This window comes from Triturus cristatus, chromosome 5_2 (assembly GCF_964204655.1).
Source record: "Triturus cristatus chromosome 5_2, aTriCri1.1, whole genome shotgun sequence".
NCBI lineage: Eukaryota > Metazoa > Chordata > Amphibia > Caudata > Salamandridae > Triturus > Triturus cristatus.
This window is the reverse complement of record NC_140588.1, coordinates 1,109,524,910-1,109,543,274: the sequence shown is the minus strand read 5'-3', so window position 1 is coordinate 1,109,543,274 and position 18,365 is coordinate 1,109,524,910. Positions and strand designations below refer to the sequence as shown.

The 18,365-nt window shown below is 42.7% G+C and overlaps 1 long non-coding RNA gene across 2 annotated transcripts; it reads left to right on the top strand.

Annotated features, from left to right (window-relative positions):
* The first annotated feature begins 5,412 nt into the window (after window positions 1–5,412).
* On the top strand, window positions 5,413–15,285 carry LOC146829797 (uncharacterized). 2 transcript variants are annotated; one of them, XR_014962299.1, is made up of 3 exons: window positions 5,413–5,557; window positions 11,182–11,884; window positions 13,204–15,285. It is a non-coding gene; the product is annotated as an uncharacterized LOC146829797 (long non-coding RNA). The 2 variants fall into 2 exon arrangements; XR_014962298.1 differs by having other exon boundaries at window positions 12,668–15,285.
* Window positions 15,286–18,365: the final 3,080 nt, after the last annotated feature.

Below are 18,365 nucleotides of genomic sequence, written 5' to 3'. Positions count from 1 at the left end.
CGGTAATTTTTTGCTTGCTCGCGCTCCTCTACGTCAAGTTGGCGACCGTGAGCAAGCAAAATGACATCCCGGTGAGACTTTTTCCTCGTTCGCGATCAGCAAAATCAAGTGTGGAAAATAAACCTCCCGGCGGGCTTCTCAACGTAGGGAGGTCAGGTTTCTCATTGCGAGTGGTCGCATATGCTCGCAGCCGCTCGCGGTGAGAAACTACCAGTCCACGTTGAGAAAGCTGCCGCGCGGATAGAAATATACTTGAGCGGCAGAAAACGACCGCTTGCACTGTGCAAGATGCAGTTTACACTGATTGCACAGTGCGGACAAGCATCCAGCACTGTGCAATCAGTGCAAACAACATCTTGCACAGTGCACTACACAGTTTGCGAAGCTACGCATAGCTTGCATAGTGCAAAGTGCACTTTGCGTTCCTACGTGTAGCGCTACTTCGCAAATTACGCCCAGGGTTACTAAATACGCATGGCGCATATGTGTTTATGAATTTGGAAAGGTGCATGTTGCATAGGTGCCTTTTGTGGTACATGATGTTATGCACAGCTCTCTGATGGCCTGCAAGGGTGTCTGATGACCTTCAAGATTGTCTGTTGGCATGCTTGGGTGTTTGAATGTTGTTTTTTTGGGTTGAGCAAGTGTCAGACACTATGAACTGTTGTCTGTGGGGTATGTGATTGGACACATGAATACTGATAACTGATGTGCATGGGTGTCCAATCACATTTGATGATTGAACAAATATACAGTACTGATTAATTATGTGTGCTGATATTTAATGATGTTTGAGAGAGTATGTGTTAAATTTCTTTTTGTTAAGAATGTATGGGAATCATTTATGGGTTGCCTGGCATGTGTTGATACCTGATTATTGTACGCAATGCCCTCGGGTCAGGCACCCTAGGATGGCTTTACTGCGGGGTACCAAGAGGTTCCTGACCACACCCAGGGGAACAAATGCTTAGGTTATGTTGTGTTGGCAACATAGGAATATAATTATGATGGGCTCTTTAGCTGAGAGATGGAGGAATAGGATACTAAATGTGTTAATTGTACAGGTTGCGTATGCTTGTTTTTAAATTGTTTCCTGGTCGTCGCCCCGTTTTTTGCAGTGACTCACATTGGGTGACCTCTGAACTTTGAGTTGCCTCGTTTTATTAGACTGCAGACTTTCTTTATTGTTATCTCGAAATTCTGTCTGCTGCACCAATTTAAAAGGAGCCATTTTACAGAATGTACCTCGTACCTCTTTGAAATAGAATTGTTGTAACCAGTTTTAAAGAGTCACAAAATGGTGACGTAAGAGCTGGCACAGAGGGGACCAGCTTTGCTTAGGTTGTGGCTTTCATGCTGCTTTTTAGCTGTAAAAAGCTAAATGCAACAAACAAACAGCAAAGTAACGCCACTCAAATACTAATAAAAAGCACGGTGGTTGTTTGGTGAGTGTGCCGGTGTGGCAGACGTGCTTTCCCTTACCGAAGTCGAATACTACATTTAGTGGTTAACCTGTCTTTTTATAGCATTCGAAGACTAATTTATGCCAATTTTAGTATTCAATAGTGTTCTTTTTGGGAAGGCTAGTGCATGAAGACTACTGATATGTGAGTGGTACTTCTCGAATACTAACAGAATACTAAGCACATACTTATTTGTAATCGCATAGTCTTCATTTACAATGCAGAACATTTAGTGAATACAAACAATTTGAATACTACTGGACTTTACCCAGACTACTATTAACATTCTATTCAAGCTGCATGCTGAATGGTAGATCGTTGCCTTATTTATTATACTATTTGTATGCCTTATTTATTATACTATTGTGGTGTTTGTGTAGTGTAGGGTAGTGTTTTAGGGTTTAGGGTAGTGCTCGGGGGTCGTGCAGGGTAGTGTTTGAGTGTGGTGACCGGACTGGAGGTCTGGGGAGGGTTGTCCTGGGGTAGCTTTTAGGGTTTAGGGTAGCGTTGTGGTGTTGGTGTAGTGTAGGGTAGTGTTTTAGGTTTTAGGGTAGTGCTGGGGGGTCGTGCAGGGTAGTGTTTGAGTGTAGGGACCGGACTGGGGGTTGTGCTGGGGGTAGTGTTTTAGGGTTTAGGGTAGTGTTGTGGTGTTTGTGTAGTGTAGGGTAGAGTTTTAGGCTTTAGGGTAGTGCTGGAGGGTCATGCAGGGTAGTGTTTGAGTGTGGGGACCAGACTCGGGGGAGGGTCATGCTGGGTGTAGTGTTTTGGGGTTTAGGGTAGTGTTGTTTGTGAAGTGAATGATTTTAGGGTAGTGCTGGGGGTTCGTGCAGGGTAGTGTTTGAGTGAAGGGACCGGACTGGGGGTCGGGGGAGGGTCATGCTGGGGGTAGTGTTTTAGGGTTTAGGGTAGTGTTGTGGTGTTTGTGTAGTGTAGGGTAGTGTTTTAGAGTTCAGGGTAGTGTTGGGGGGTCGTGCAGGGTAGTGTTTGAGTGTGGGCACCGGACTGGGGGTCGGGGGAGGGTCGTGCTGGGGGTAGTGTATTAGGGTAGTGTTGTGGTGTTTGTGTAGTGTATGGTTTTGGGTAGTGCTGGAGGGTCGTGCAGTGTAGCATTTGAGTGAAGTGACCGGACTGGGGGTCGGGGGAAGGTCATGCTGGGGGTAGTGTTTTAGGGTTTAGGTTAGTGTTGTGGTGTTTGTGTAGTGTAGGGTAGTGTTTTAGGGTAGTGTGGGGGGTTGTGCAGGGTAGTGTTTGAGTGTGGGGACCAGACTGGGGGTAGGGGGAGGGTCGTGCTGGGGGTAGTGTTCTAGGGTAGTGTTGTGGTGTGTGTTTAGTGTAGTGTAGGGTAGTATTTTAGGGTAGTGCTGAGGGGTCGTGCAGGGTACTGTTTGAGTGTGGGGACTGGACTGGGGGTCGGGGGAGGGCCGTGCTGGGGGTATAGTGTTTTAGGGTTTAGGGTGTTTTCAACTCTGCAATTAAACCTACAGTGCACGCATTAGCAGAGACTTCAATGCTAGAAGGCCTATGTGCTATGCAGATAATAAATCCCAAATTCAGTTTATTTTCAAACAGTTGCTTTTTATATATGTTAGCTCAAATCCGAGCCCTTGTCCTCCAGGCGCCCGCTGCAAAGACGGATCATACACCTGCACTTGAGCAGCCGTGAGGTTACCTGATGGGCCATGAGTGGCATTGACAGGAGCCGAATGCCCCAGTTGTCTTCCATTAGAAGCAGCGCGGGGACAGTCCGTGCTAGGGGCTAAATAGGTCCCCGTGCAGATGAGGCGTACAGAACAAGCCAGCAGATACAGCTAAGCGTTAGAAATCAGCCCCAGCTTTTCTATCCCAGTTGCACACGTTACACGAGAGCTCACGATGCCAGCTTTCTCCTACCCAAGTGTTTCTCCCACAGTGCACGAAAGAGCTCACGTGGACAAATAAGGCAGCAAAATACCAGTGGGGCAGCACAGTATGCTAATACAGAGTTTTAGCATAAGTGTTTTAAGCCACGCTCTTAATTACATCGGCCAATATGAGAGATTTCTCGGGCCAATGTCAAGATCAGACGCTTCTAAACCAATCTGAAATGCTCCCCGAAGTTCATTGGAACGCAATCTGCACAACACCCGTCTTCTAAGAACTTTCCCTGAGAGAAACAAAAAAGGGGCAAAAATAGTATCAACTTATCTGTCTTCGTGGACAAGCGGCAGTGGCCATTTTGAAGCATAAGTATTCATATCATGAGCAATGCATGTGTCTTCACGCCTAAAACGACAGCTGTTAAAAATTGTTTTACAAATAACCAATTACTAAAGAATGATATAGGATTCCTGGAGTAACCTTATATTTATTGAATTTAAGGCATCTATTTTGAAAAGGTAGCCGAGTAAATTGTATCATCATAAGATGGGAGCTTCAAAGCTATGTTAAATGACAACGTATTGTTTTATTATTTCTGCAGCCTTGGGTTCGTGTTCCCAGCCGCGGCCCGTGGAGGGAGTTCCGTGGGGCGGTAAGGCGGGGCGGGGGAGGGGCAGGGTGGGGGGTTCTAAAAACCGGAATATGGATAATTGCAGGTAAGTAAACAATTAAATAAATAAAACGAATTTCGTAGCGCGCGCTGCTTCGCAAAATGCGATGCAGCACGCGCTACGAATTTTTTTTTATTTATTTAATTGTTTACTTACCTGTAATTATCCATATTCCGGTTTTTAGAACCCCCCACCCTGCCCCTCCCCCGCCCCGCCTTACCGCCCCACGGAACTCCCTCCACGGGCCGCTGCTGCGTGTTCCTAACATCACTTCAAGGGTATGACATAAGAGACCGAGGGTGAGAGAGAGAGAGAGAAAGAATGAAGTCAAAAAGAAGACAAGACCGGAGATCAAAGAGGAAGTCTGACTGCTTAAAATCTTAGGCAAACTAAACAGTTGTTTTGACAGTGAGTATAACGTGCAACAATTAGTATAAAATAGTATGTAAAAATATTATATTCTGAGCATGAAACAAGTTTTGTCAATTGGAAATAATCTAATCTTTTACAAGTTGTCAAACAAGTTCATCGAAAATATTTCCAGGCACCACTTCAGTTGCTTGTAACTAATTGTTCCTATCTACTTAAATAGCTCAGTGAGAATCCCAAAGCAGCCAACACGTATCCGCATCTGAACGCGGTCCCTTTAATTATGTGAGAGTTAATAGCATGAGACCGTAGGCAAGTTCGCTTCTTTGCACACGCCCGTGCACGCCTGAAAGAAAAACGCTCGTCATTAAATCCTGCACAACAATTTCAGTCACACTTCTAGGAAACATATTGTTCTTGTGCAATCAATGTTTTTCTCACATATAAAACGCTGAGCATGACAAAGCTGTCCAAAGAAGTACTGTATGTGGTGCATAGTTAGCCGGGTATTGTTTTGTTTCCTTTAGAGAAGGAAAAATGTTAATCGATTCATCCTGACGTTCTTCGACTCATCGGAGAAATGTGACAACTATGGAGCTCACGTCTTTTCGACTTTAGTGTTAGTAAAGGGCGCAGAAGGGATTGCATTTCCTTTATCTGGTAAGTGAAAAGATTTTATTCAGAAGTATTAAATCGACAGAGATAACCCATCCCAGATGAGCGAGTGTCCACTGCTTTTGGTGGTGCAAAACGACCGCAGCTTCACTTTATTCGCATATTAACTTAAAAAACAGACAGTCCAAATTTAAACATGCATCACGTCATCATTACCCCAAGTTGCCTGTAGTTCAAGTCCCTAGTACTTAGTCCATAACAGCATCTTGTGACAGCGCCCCGAGAGAATGCCCCCTTCCCAGTCAGGGTCTAACACCTTTCCTGCGGCTTCTAGGCTGCCTTGCTGTCAAGTGGTGTCAGTCTGATTCGCGAACTATTTATCCGTCCTTCTTTTGTGTCTGTTATTATTCCCCAACGTCGGTGTTCGAAGTGCGGGAACGTGGCGATTGCGTGGTTACGTAATTCCCAGGATGCCTCACGACATGGCTCACTCTTCCCAGCCGCCGGGGGCAATGGAGCTGCCTGGAGCTTAGGGCAATGGAGCCGCCTGGGGCCTACATTTCGCGGGAAGCTTTGGCAGAGGTAGGACATCGGAAGTCCATGCACTAGCACCAGGGGCGTAACACAGGCCCCCGCAGCCCCTGCGGTGCGGGGGCCCCCACGCTCCAGCGGAGGGAGATGGCTGCGCCTGCAAGCAAGCCTCAGTTTTCGAAAATAAAAAGGTGCTCCTGCACCCACGGCATCCCCAAGTCCCCATAAATTAAACTGTTGCACGCACGCCACGGTGACGGCCTAGTCTTCCCTCTCTTTCTGTCTCGCTCCTCAGTTATTGAAAACCGAGACTTTAAGAAACGGGTATTACCCTCTCCTTCCTCCTTTCGTTTATTTGCTCCCCTGTGAAATGGATCCAAAAAAGAAAAACATTTTTGTTGGAAACGTTGTCTTTTTCTGACACAAGCAGCCTCCGGGTGGAGAGAAATAAAACATTCCAAATGTGAAAAATAAATAAGTAATTAAAGCAAGACAGAGTGGTTGCAAGGTGGTCAGATTGATTTATTTACACCTAAACACATTAGCGCCACTTTACAGTGTTTGCCAGTGAAGTGATACTTTCGTTTTCTCCTCTCTCTTTGAACAACATTGTTTTCCCTGTGTGGGAAAGTGCACCTTGCCTGGAGGTACTGAAATACCTGCTTGATGGGTGAATTGGAAAACCAAATGTGTACAGCGACTGTGTGTTTACGAATTTGGGGGCATATCATCAAGGCGAAGCGATAAAATTATCGCCGCTTTAGCGTCCGTTTTTCGGGCGTAAATCGGCGATAATTTTATCGCACCATCAGCAAGGATACGCTAACGCGTGTTCCTATGCCTCTTCGCCGGTTTCCTTAATGACTATCATAGTAACGCCGATGATATGCAAAGTGGGCGTACCCGAGTATAATAAAAATGGGAAAGGGCGCTAACTGACCTATCTCCTATCAACAATCTCGTCGCTAACCTTCCTAGCGACGAGAAAAGTAGCGCTAACCACGCTTATCGCAGGTTACTTTACGCCTGCTATTATTCTTACTAAGCCATATAAACCTATGGTAGGTGGATTTTGGGCATAAGCACACCCTCCTCTATGAACAAGGAATCACCTATCGCTGTGCGATTATCGCTGGATTTCCAGCAATAATCGCACATTTTGCAGCTATCGCTTGGATTTTTATCGCTTTGGAGATAAGAGTTGCTGATAGCACGCTATCTCCGCAACAAAATCCAGCGATAGCCGGCGATAATTATCCTCGTGCTAAGCGTGCTTAGCGATAATTATCGCCAGCCGTTGCTGATATGCCCCTTGGGGCATATTATCAAGGACGGCGATAAAATGATCGCCGAGGCAGGAAACTGCCGCTAAAGCAGCGATAATGGGATTGATAATATGCCGCAGAGAATTCCAATAGAAGCCCATGTTCACACCAGAACATGGGCTTCTATTGGAATTCTCTGAGGCACATTATCAAGCCCATTATCGCCGCTTTTAGTGGCAGTTTCCTGCAGTTAAAGCAGTGATAATTTTAATGCCGTCCTTGATAATATGCCCGTGGTCTTTTTAAACCATACTGCCTATGTTTTGAAAGGATATAAGCAAGTGGCCCAGTCAGGTGGTTCAGGTCAATCCTTGTGAGGGAAGCTGCTGGACTTGTTTTTACCATGCACTTTGAAAGTATTTTCACCTTGATGCAAGAAGAAAGTTGGATTGTTTTACAAAACATGCTTGATTTTTGTATATTGCTGGACTGGTGATTGCTTTATTTTGCACTTTGAAAGTATTTGCACTTTTTATTTTGCTTTACAACTAAAGTTAGTATAGATTGTCATTAGGTACTTGCTGATATGGTTTGTTTTTATCCTACAGACAGTGTTATTTATGGTGTTGCTTGCACTTGTCTGTAATACGTGTACCTTAAATCTTTTATTTAGCATTGTTTACACTACAGAAATGATAAATTAAAACAGATAAACATCTGCATCAATGTTCTGAAGCATCCAAACAGTTTCCTCAGCCTTGTTTGCCTGCCTGTTTTGCAGTGCTTACTAATAAAGACATTATGATTGAAATTTCTTCTTCAGTTCACGTTATCATGCACAACCCTTGACAGTCCCTAGTGTGTGGCATGCAGATAATTCACCAGTCTATTTCTCTTGACTTTCGCAGGATACTGAGTTATAGCTTGTGTACTTCTCATGTACATTGTCAGTCGAGTTTTTATGGAATTGCAGGTGTGGGTTGGTCTTTCAAAGTTTCAAGGTATTGTCAATTCTATTTCAGACCCTTCATAGTTGTTCTTTGTTCTTCAGCCAGAGGCAGTTCCTGAGACAATAGGATCACTTCTTGGCATTGTTCTGATTGCTGCCTCAGTTAAATAATCTGCTTTTGACAGTATTGTTACAAATGGCATAGCTTGTATGTTAAAAGTGTTTCCCACTTTCTCATTAGAACTTAGAGAAAGACAATATAGAGGCATTTCATTTAAATGTTGGAGGTTTCAAATCAAAATATGCTAGGTTTCTGGGTGGTAGGGCAAAGTGGTAGATGGTGGTCCGCGCCGCCGGGGGAGGGGGGCCCCCTCTATGTGCTTTGCAGGGGGGCCCCCTCAAGTTTCGTTACGCCACTGACTAGCACTGCCTACGTATAGAGCGGCCAGGTTAGGATCCCACCCTGCAGTCCTCCACTTAAAGGTTAGCAATTGTCACTGCCCCCACTCCCTTTAGGAACCAGAGGGAGCCCCGCCCTCAATCCCGCATACAAGCTTCCCACAGACCACACATACTGTCAAGTAAAACCCAAATAAGAGACGTTAAGTTTGTCAGACACTCAGCACACCTTTTCCGGAATGCATAATTTCTTACAAGGTGTGGGGCTAGACCTCTTCCCAACCGCACCAGAAACAGACCGCTCTGCTTACTGAAGTATGCTAGCTGTGGGTGCGATGAAAGCTAGGAACTAGCGGTTCAGTACAGCTCGTGTACATAAGGGTGGCAGCTCATTTTAAGAGATCTAAAGGCCCCCTTTGAGACCATTTGCAGCGCAGAGTAGAGAGTTGCGCCTTCCACACGAGAGAACCCACAGGCAGAATGTCGAGAGCTGTCACCAGGTGCAGTATGAGTAATCCTTCACTTTTTGCCCAAAGGAGAAAGATTACCGTACCGATGACGGTTAGGCAAAGCCAATATGTTTTACCTTAGCAATCCAGTGCTGCGGATATATAAAATATAATTTTTTTTTAAACCTATGCAGCAAAAAAATGCTATTGTCTGAACACGGTGACAGTATGTTTGCATTAAAACATATAAATAAATCTTTGTGATTTTAATCGAGCAGCATGGGTTCTTCCTATAATGAGGCTTGCTTGGATATAAAAATAATTTTTAGTTTGAAAGTATCATTGGAAAAGAAGTTTGACACACAGAATATGTAATATTGGTTATGAATTAGTTATCTGAAGGCATAATCTATACACACAACACATTGGCAATTATAACTTATTTGTCCACAAGCCCTCGCAATGAAGCACACTGCTAATGTACACGTGTGATCACTTAAAATGATGCCATTGCCACTGCTTGGATGCCAGTGGGTGATGTGGATTACCCCATGTTGTAGGCCATGGTGGGCGGAAGAAAAATCGGAATGATAGTTGAAAAGATCTAGAGGGCTCACCCAATACACCAGCATTTAACAGTCGCTAGACTGAGTGTCAAAACCCATTCTATCTACCCATTCTAGTATGAGTTGGCTGCTGCACTCTCAGTCCGAAGCTTGACAATTGTTTATTTAAATTACTATTTCGAGAGAATGAAAGCAGACATAAACAACGTGTTGATTTTCGACACTTTACCATGGATAGTTCTTCACGTTTTTTAAACTCCTTCTAGTGGTATACAGAAGTGTCCCAGTTGAGTCAAATGGTACATAGCAGTGTCTTTCAAGCCCCCGTAAACTTTACATTTTCATTCATTCTCTCATTTTGATAGGAAGAGTTTCAGGCAATAAGTTAAGGGGGGACCTTTTTTTTTATCACTGAAACACTACAGGAATTTGTAAGCATTTTTTTTGAAGACTGGGCATTTTGTTGTGATTGTCCCATGCACATTTCTTCCCCAGTTGTGGACTGTGATATAAGATGGCAATAACATTGTTTTACTAGTAAATCTTCCTGCAAGGTGCTGCCATTGGAGAAATTTGGTTTGTGTTTAAGACATACGCTTAATTACATGCATGCCCCTTTTAGAGACTCCCACTTTTTTCATCCCACTAAAAACCCTGATGTCAAGCTCTTCCATTTCTGGTGCTTTGCAGAAGTTTTAAGATGGTCTTAGAGTTTCTCGTTGCTTAAATGGCTGTAATTTCCGAAATTTCTATGTTTCCCTCATCTTTATTGCTTAATTTTGCTCATGAGAAATGCTTATTGTAATGTCACTCATAATCACACTGAATCAGAAAATGCCTCGCATAAGCAATCCGAAACCTTGGCAGCTATTTTAGATCCCATAATTTGTGGGCTTTTGGGACGCTGCAGGGCATTGAATGTGAGACTTCCAATTGAGGCAGTGTGTCTGAGATCTCCTGGTAACATCGGCGCTTCAGGCTCAGATGAATGACATGATCTATTAATAAAAAGCATGTGTGGTAGCGATTGAATGTGGGGATTTGTATCGCCATACCTAGCCATTGGTATGGCCTTGCAATCACACCTGCAGACTTTAAAACTTTGGCCACGGGTTCGAGTCCTAGCATTGGATCCCCATCCTGTGATTCTGGGCACATCACTTAATAGCTGAATATCAAGTTTTGCTTGAGGTACTTATGCAGGAAAGTTGCGATGATAGGATGAGCTGTTTGGTCTTAGTCACCTATTAAAACCTATATTTTCATGACTACCCTCTTTCTCTGCCTGCCCTGTCTGTGCAGTGGCACCGAGTGGGTCACTGACAGAGTGCGCTTGGATGGCTCATGACACGAAGCAGACTACTTAGGAGGATTCTTTTTAAAGGGGATTTCGCTTATCTTCATTGCTTGATTTTGCTCGCGGGAAAGTGTCACTCATATTCACAGTACTAAATTGCTCGTAACCACCTGCTCTGCATGCCCAAAGAAACATCCATCTAGACCACTGTTTTCATAGTTCTTCTCTCTCCCACTTTCTATCCCTCCTCCACTTACATCCTATGCCACCAGATTTATTTTGCTCTTACCCTAAAGTTAGATCATATATAGAGGCACAACTACATAAATATTCAAGGCCAAAGAAACCTGATGGGAACACCCAGGCTCCCAGTCTTCCCAGCTTTCTCTATCTCTCAAACACTACCTAATCTTCGCCTCTGTCTTTTCTCCTGGTAAGGTTTGAAGGTGGTGGGGTTGGGAGGGTAGAGAATAGAGCAGCAACGGCTCTTCCGTAGTGGCAAAGGAGTGCCCCCCCCCCGCTAAAAGCCAGCAGATGAAAAATAATATAATAAAACAATTTATCATTTTATTTTTCCTTGTCTAGGTCAAGTGGCCTGAGTCTATGGCAGGGCCATCCTCTAGGGACAATAGCAGGGAGGAGGAGTGGTGGGCACTGTTAGTTCACTTGTTGTGTTGGCCGGCCAACCTAGGACGGGCAAACCAACATGCACACTTACATTTCTCTAACCCAGCTGTGTTGTATTTCCAGGTAGAGAAAAGCCACAGACTCATATGCCTTAGTGAGCATTTTAAACCAGTCCGCTCAGGCCAATCCTGGTGATGCTGTCATGCTGGGTAATACCATGAGAGCAGCTTCAAGATTGGGTGTGCAGTCTAGGAGCTGGACTGCGCTCGTGGAAGAAGCTGGACAGCGGCAGGTAAGTCCTTTTTTCTTTTTTTAAATATCTGCTGCCCTACCACTTTCTATTGAAAGTCGCCACCACTGGAGTAGAGGCTTCTACATAGGAAATTCTAACACCAAATATAATTGAGTTTAAATAGATGGACCAACAAAAGATTTGTGTATGCTAACTCATACTGTCCCTCAGTTGCTAGCATTCTCATTTACTTCATTCTTCCTGATGTTCCTATCAGAAAAATTGTAAATGTTTACACGGGTGAGGAGTCACTCATGATTTCATGCACACCTACAGTTTTCACATAACAAGGTCTCTCACCACTGCAGTGTCCAGTTATCCATGCACTCCCGCTCTTGCTTGCTGCTCTCATGCTCTCCTGTTTCAAACCCTCCCCCAGGCCGTGTCATTCTCTCCCAGTTGTCTCCTGCAGTCTACCCAAAGGACTCGCGCCCACTTCTCCCAGGAGTACTAATCAGGGTACTGCTGCTGTCTACATGAGGGGAAAAGGAAGGCAGCCTGGAGCACCATTTGGCGTCCTGACAGCAGTAAAAGGTAAGCTACAAAAACGTTTAAGGCTCTGTGAGTGCCTGAGGAAGTAGTCTTGCTCCCATTGCCAACACTGGTGATATGCTGACCCTCACATAATGGTTTTTCCTTGGCAACCATTGCATGATACCCAACCTTTGGAAAACTTTGTCCAAGTCACAAAAAGGGTCATTCTTGGCCATATGTGAGCACGCATGATATGTTGGCTACCTCTGGTAAAATGCTGGGTTGGGTATAATGGTAGGAATTCCTGTCCTGTTGTTGGCTTCCATGATATGATGGTGCCTGTCTTTCACATGTGCAAAGTGGTGATTGGCCGTAGGTTTTGTATTTTATATTTCAATGTTTTATTGGTACCACAGTGGCTACTGTGCTGGCTACCCTAGTACCAGGCACTGATACCGGGGTACCTGCGGCCCAATCTTCTTCTTTTCTGTTTTTACCTGTTGGGAATTAAAGTGGGGTGTCTCAAAGGCAAGGCATGCCTATCCTGACCCCTATGTGGTCTTTCATGTTGTCTTTCCCCCTTCAGGACTAGAGGATTGAGATGGCTGACCCAACATTCTCAATTTTGTGGGCAGCCAATCAGGCTCCACCCTTTCACTTTGAATGGGCCAATCGCAGATTATTTGGCACCAATGGTTCATTTATTTTTAAGTTTTAACTGGTGTTTACCCTAACATAACATGTACATTTGTAATGCACACGTTCAGCGAAAAGGAATCTTGTTGCTCATTAATAGATGTTTGTTGTTACCCAACTCAATGGTACTCATTTTATCAACCTCAGGATAATAGGCTGAATGGATTGGGATTTGAACTCGTTGCTGTGAGGTCATGAATAGACTCCTACAGTGGATGCATTAGTCCACGAAGACAAGAGACCAGCTCATCATGATCTCCATTTTGATGCTAATTTCTCAACAGTGGCTGAACAGATTTACACCAAATAACCAAAAGCAGGTTTTCTCTATAAAGTTCTAACATTTTGCTGATCAATTTTGGTATAATTTTGCATAACTTTCCATGATGAAGCCAAAGTGATTTGTTTTTTAAAAAAAATGTTTTTAATGAAACGGTACCAAGGCTATTAAAGGAAAAAATGCCTTCTCTGGCCAAACCAGAACTAAACTGTGGTGACTGTGTAATAAATTTATGATATTCACCACTCAATATGCCATAATATGGTGTATGGTTAGTGAAACTGAACCACACATTCTGTCTCAGTTTATGCTTAAGAAGTTGAATTCACAATGTTATGTGCCTATTTACAAAATACTTTTGTACATTAGTAAATCACTTATATCTCCTCGTCAATTATTACAGCTATTCATCAGATTGCCCTGCTACTGGTCGGAAAAATAAGAACATTTCAAGGTAAGAATGGTTGCTAAAAAGGTAAGTGAAACTCATATTTTAAAACCAAGTGAGTAGCAGCAACTTTGACCACATAACCCAAAACACCTAATTATCTGGCACTTTCCTCATCTGCCTATCTCGGAAATAAGTTTCTGTTTACCAAATGCAGACCCTTAAAAAACAAAATAAGAAGAAACGCCTACTGCATTGTAGGCTCGTTGAAGTACTAATCTTCAGTCATTAACAAAACCCCTCAATATCCCTCTCAGTTTTGCCAGATCCTACTCAAAGCCATTGTGCTTCTTGCTCACTATACCATCACCCACTCACAACACATCCTAGTAACACTACTCACCACTAAACATTTTTCTTCTTATTCGCTGCTGCTGGTAAATATTTGAGAATCAACATGCAACTGTATTTACATTATCTCAGGAAATTGTCAATCTATGTAGGGGCCACTGGAATTATGCAGCTGAAGAAGACCAAATTATGGGGCATAGTTGACTAAATTATGTGGTAAGAAAAGGCAAATTTTGTAGGCGAATGCAGCACATTTTGTGACCTATTTTTGCATTTATTATTTTGGCATTTTTATTGTTGTTGACACTGGCTTAGCAAAGGTTTTACTCCATAAGCACTACTTTAAAACTCAAATACAGCAATAGGCTACAGAAAGATGACCCATCAACCTTCACAAAAGGACTTCCACTATGCTGCAACAGATTAGTAACTCTGCTCTATGCCACTCCACTGCACGCCACTCTACGCAACTCCACTCTGTCACTCCAATACATGACACTATCTGCCACTCCATTTTTCAACACTCTATTCCAATATTCGCAATTCCACACTGCAACACTCCACACCACTAGCTAGTGCACAACATGGCTAAAACACATTGGCAAAGCCAATAGCTCTTCCATAGGCAAATATCATTGAAATGTCATATCACACATTTTTGTGTCCAACTGCATTTCCTTTAAAAGAATTTACAAGTCAATGCCATAAACGCCTTGTACAAACGTGTTTAGTGAATTGGTTTTATAAGTTCTAACATTAATGGAGTCTGGTGGACAATCAACACAGGAGGAATTAGAACAATTACTTTTTTTATCTGACATCTAATTAAATTTTGCACAATTGCTCATTTTGGGTAACCTGAAAACAAACGGTGGTGATTCTGTCTTGTCATGGACCAAGTGGGAATTCAGTCATGTTCTCGACAATTCAACTGGTTCTTTCCTTGCAGGAGGAGGGGTCTCCTGGTACAATCCTGTGTATGTCTGGGTTGGCTCCTTTGCTTTGTGCTTCTCCTACGATCTCTTGCTCCGGTCTTCTCACATACCACAATTATAAAATGCTTACTAAATGCATGACTAATGAGTTTGTAACAGGCGTATTAGAATCATTGACTCCCAAGATATTTAATTCATAAAATTTAGTCTAAAAACCATCATTGAAAGAAGCCTTGTGCAAGCAACCAAATGAATAAAATTGCTATAAATTAATCAGAATTAATGCGACTTGTGTTCAATTAACATTTCTATTTGAATTCTGCTATAGTCTTACTTAACCCTTGACAGTCATTGCCATTAATCTTCAGATATTGCTCACAAAGAATACCACTAGTCTTCAAACAGTGGTCACAATCAATGAGACTAGCCTTCATTTTGCTCTTGAAATAGCACAAGAGCTGCAAATAAACACTAACCGAATACTACTAAGCTTCAAATACTATTCTTCTAGAATACTACTAAGCTTCAAATACTATTCTTCTAGAATACTACTAAGCTTCAAATACTATTCTTCTAGAATACTACTAAGCTTCAAATACTATTCTTCTAGAATACTACTAGTCTTCTTTTAGCAATCAATTGAAGTGTTTATTGTGTATTTGAAGGGTAGTTGAGTAGAACTAGTATTCCCTCATTTGCATATTTCGGCTTGTGGGCATACTACATAGTCTTCATGCATACTAAATAAATACTATATTTTAATAGTAAATGAATGGTAAATGAATACCGCTGTAACCACTGGAATCACACTAAGTGAAGATCTTCCATTTTGGTGAGGGTTCTGCTCCTTTTGTTCCGTGTTCATGTGTGCAGGATTTCTTTTTCTGCTTTTTCCTTCTTAATCATTAACCACCACAAATGGCTTTGTAGCACCGTGTTTGTTTGTTATGTGAAAGTTTCATGCTCCAAACTCCGCTCGTTATTTGTTCATTTATCCGCTTGTCTTTTGGTTTTGTTTATTCAGGGAGCTATTTTTGTGTTTAATTTGCTTATAAGAACTTGTATGTGACATGTCTTTCTTATCTGATAACCCTCACCAAAATGGAAGATCTTCACTTAGTGTGATTCCAGTGGTAACAGCGGTATTCATTTACCATTCATTTACTGTTAAAATATAGTATTTATTTAGTATGCATGAAGACTATATAGTATGCCCACAAGCCGAAAAATGCAAATGAGGGAATACTAGCTCTACTCAACTACCCTTCAAATACACGATAAACACTTTAATTGATTTCTAAAAGAAGACTAGTAGTATTCTAGAAGAATAGTATTTGAAGCTTAGTAGTATTCGGTTAGGGTTTATTTGCAGCTCTTGTGCTATTTCAAGAGCAAAATGAAGGCTAGTCTCATTGATTGTGACCACTGTGTGAAGACTAAGCCTGGGCGTTGAACTATGCTCCATTCGCGGAGCTTGCGAAGTTTAGGCAACTTCGCGATTCGCGTAGAGCGCGAAGTTGCAGATTGCTACGCAATCTAGCGCGTAGCGTAGTAGTTTTACTTCCTCGCGCGCTCAATATTCATTCTTGCACGCGTGGTAACGTCTTACCGTGATTCTGCGATCACCAACTTGCTTTTCTGTCTGTTCGCGAGCGCCACGAGATTTGTACTATGACTGCCCAAGCCCGCGAGAGTGTGCGAACGCGAACACGTCATTCGGGAGCGCGAGCTGACTTCCGGCGGCTGTCTTGATAAGATCGCGATCCTGAACATGCAAAAACTACAATCTGGCGAAGAATATCTTGCGATCTTCATAAAACCTTCTCTAAAATGATCATTTAGCTCAGAAAAACTCCTCAGATTGTGATTTTGCTGTAGTCTTTTGTGTAAGGAGGAGACCTTTAATTTGTTTAACTCTTTTTTTCAAGAGGAAGGAAGTGCCCCTGAGTCTACAACTTCCTGTTCCTGTCCAGCAGGCTTCTCCCAGTGCTTTGTGCATGTGCTGTTCACTTTCATTTGGATTTGGAGCTGGAAGGATCACTTTTTGTGTCTGCCTGCTCATACCATTGGATTGGATTTATTTGAGGACTTTTTGATTTGAGATTTAATTTACTACAAGTAAGTTGGAGAATTGGTGTGTTTTTGTTTCATTGGGGCTTGTATTACCTACATTTTTCTGGGTTTTTCATTGTTTTTTTAAATTATTGTTGTGGCGGGTGGCCTGTGCTTTCAATAGGGGCCTAGTTGTTTTTCTCTCCAATTTCAGCCAGTAGGGTACCCATGGGTTCATGTTTCGTGGTGTCTGTTTCAACATCATGTAGGGCATGGATGGCATAGAATTATTTGAAATGCTAAATGTGGCTGTGGTGTATTTCTCTGTTGGTGTGTGTGTGAAATACCTTTGTGAGATGTGTGTGCTTGATGTGTAACTTCTTTCCAATCCTTTCGTAGCCCTGTTGATTTTTATTTGTGTATTAAAGCTGTGTTGTTTAGCAGGCCTCCTTTGTCCAGTCATTTATTATAGGCCTGCTTCAGTTCATTGTTTTCCATGGCCTGTTGTGACTGTGAGTGCCCATGTGGCTTGTGGCAATTTTGTGGTGGTAGTTTAGTAGTGAGTGCTTCTTTTTCCATAAAGGCCTGCATTTCTTTTCTTTGTTCCCCTTGGCTTATGCTTGTTGTTGTTGTGTCCTCCTGGCCATGTGTGTGGCGGTCATTTTTTTAAGGCAGGCATTGTGCTTTTGCCATAGGCTTACATTGACTGTTCCAAGCTTGTGGCCTAGTCTGCCAGTAGGCCCAGAGGTAGTCAGCCTCAAATCTTTGGTGCGGTTTTTAAATTTACAGTTTGTGTTGTCTGTTGATTTTCTTTTACACCATGGATGGCTTTGGATTTTATTGCAAAAGGTGTTTTTTGTGGTGGAATAGCCTTTTTTGGGTGTGTGTTAAATAAATAGGGCTTTTTAGCCAGTATGTAACCCTAGGGATTCAGCTCGCGTACTTTTGGTAACTCTGCACAGTGCGACTACGCTGACTTACAGTTTTCGTCATTTTCGCGCTCACAATATGCGTGTTCGCGCACGCGAGAACGCCTTTTTGTACAGTTCGCGATCCCGAACACGCAGCTTTTGCAATCTGGCAAACAATATCTCGCGAGCAACATAGATCCTTCTCGAAAACGCTTTTTTGTGCATTTCTGCTAAAAAAGCTCCTCAGGTTGTCATTCAGCTGTAGGTTTGGAGCACGGAGAAGCTTTTATTTTTTTGAAAATATTTTTATGAGAGGAAGTAATTTCCACAGACACTACAACTTCCTGTTCCTGTCCTTTGTAATCACTTTTTGGTTATTTGTGGTGGGTGGCCTGAGCATGTGTGGAGGCCATTTTGTGGAGGCAGGCATTGTGTTTTTTGCATAGGCCTCCAAGCTTGTGGCCTAGTCGTACAGTAGGCCCAGGGGTACTACTCATCAATCATCACGGGTGCATGGAATTTAAACAACTGTTTTTGTGTTGTGCGTTAAATTTCAACATCATGTATGGCTTTGGATTGAATTGTAAAATATGGCCTTTACTTTTTTACGGGGTTAGATTTCACTCTTTGGGTGTTGTAAATAAATGCCTTTAGTTTTTATGTGTATATGTTTGTTGTGTTGTTGCTCCCTGATGCTGCATCCATCCCATAAGATTCACACATTTTTATTTAGGTCAAACAGGCTAGACTACATTTATGTTTTTGTTCCTTGCTATTCTTCTTCCTGAGTGTACACAGTACAAATACAACAGGATCCCTGGCCTTGTCAGTCTCTTAATGGCTGGCTATACTGTTGTTGTTCACTGACTTCATAAAATATAATAATTGTGATGACCACCCACCAGACGCTAATAAGTTATATATTATA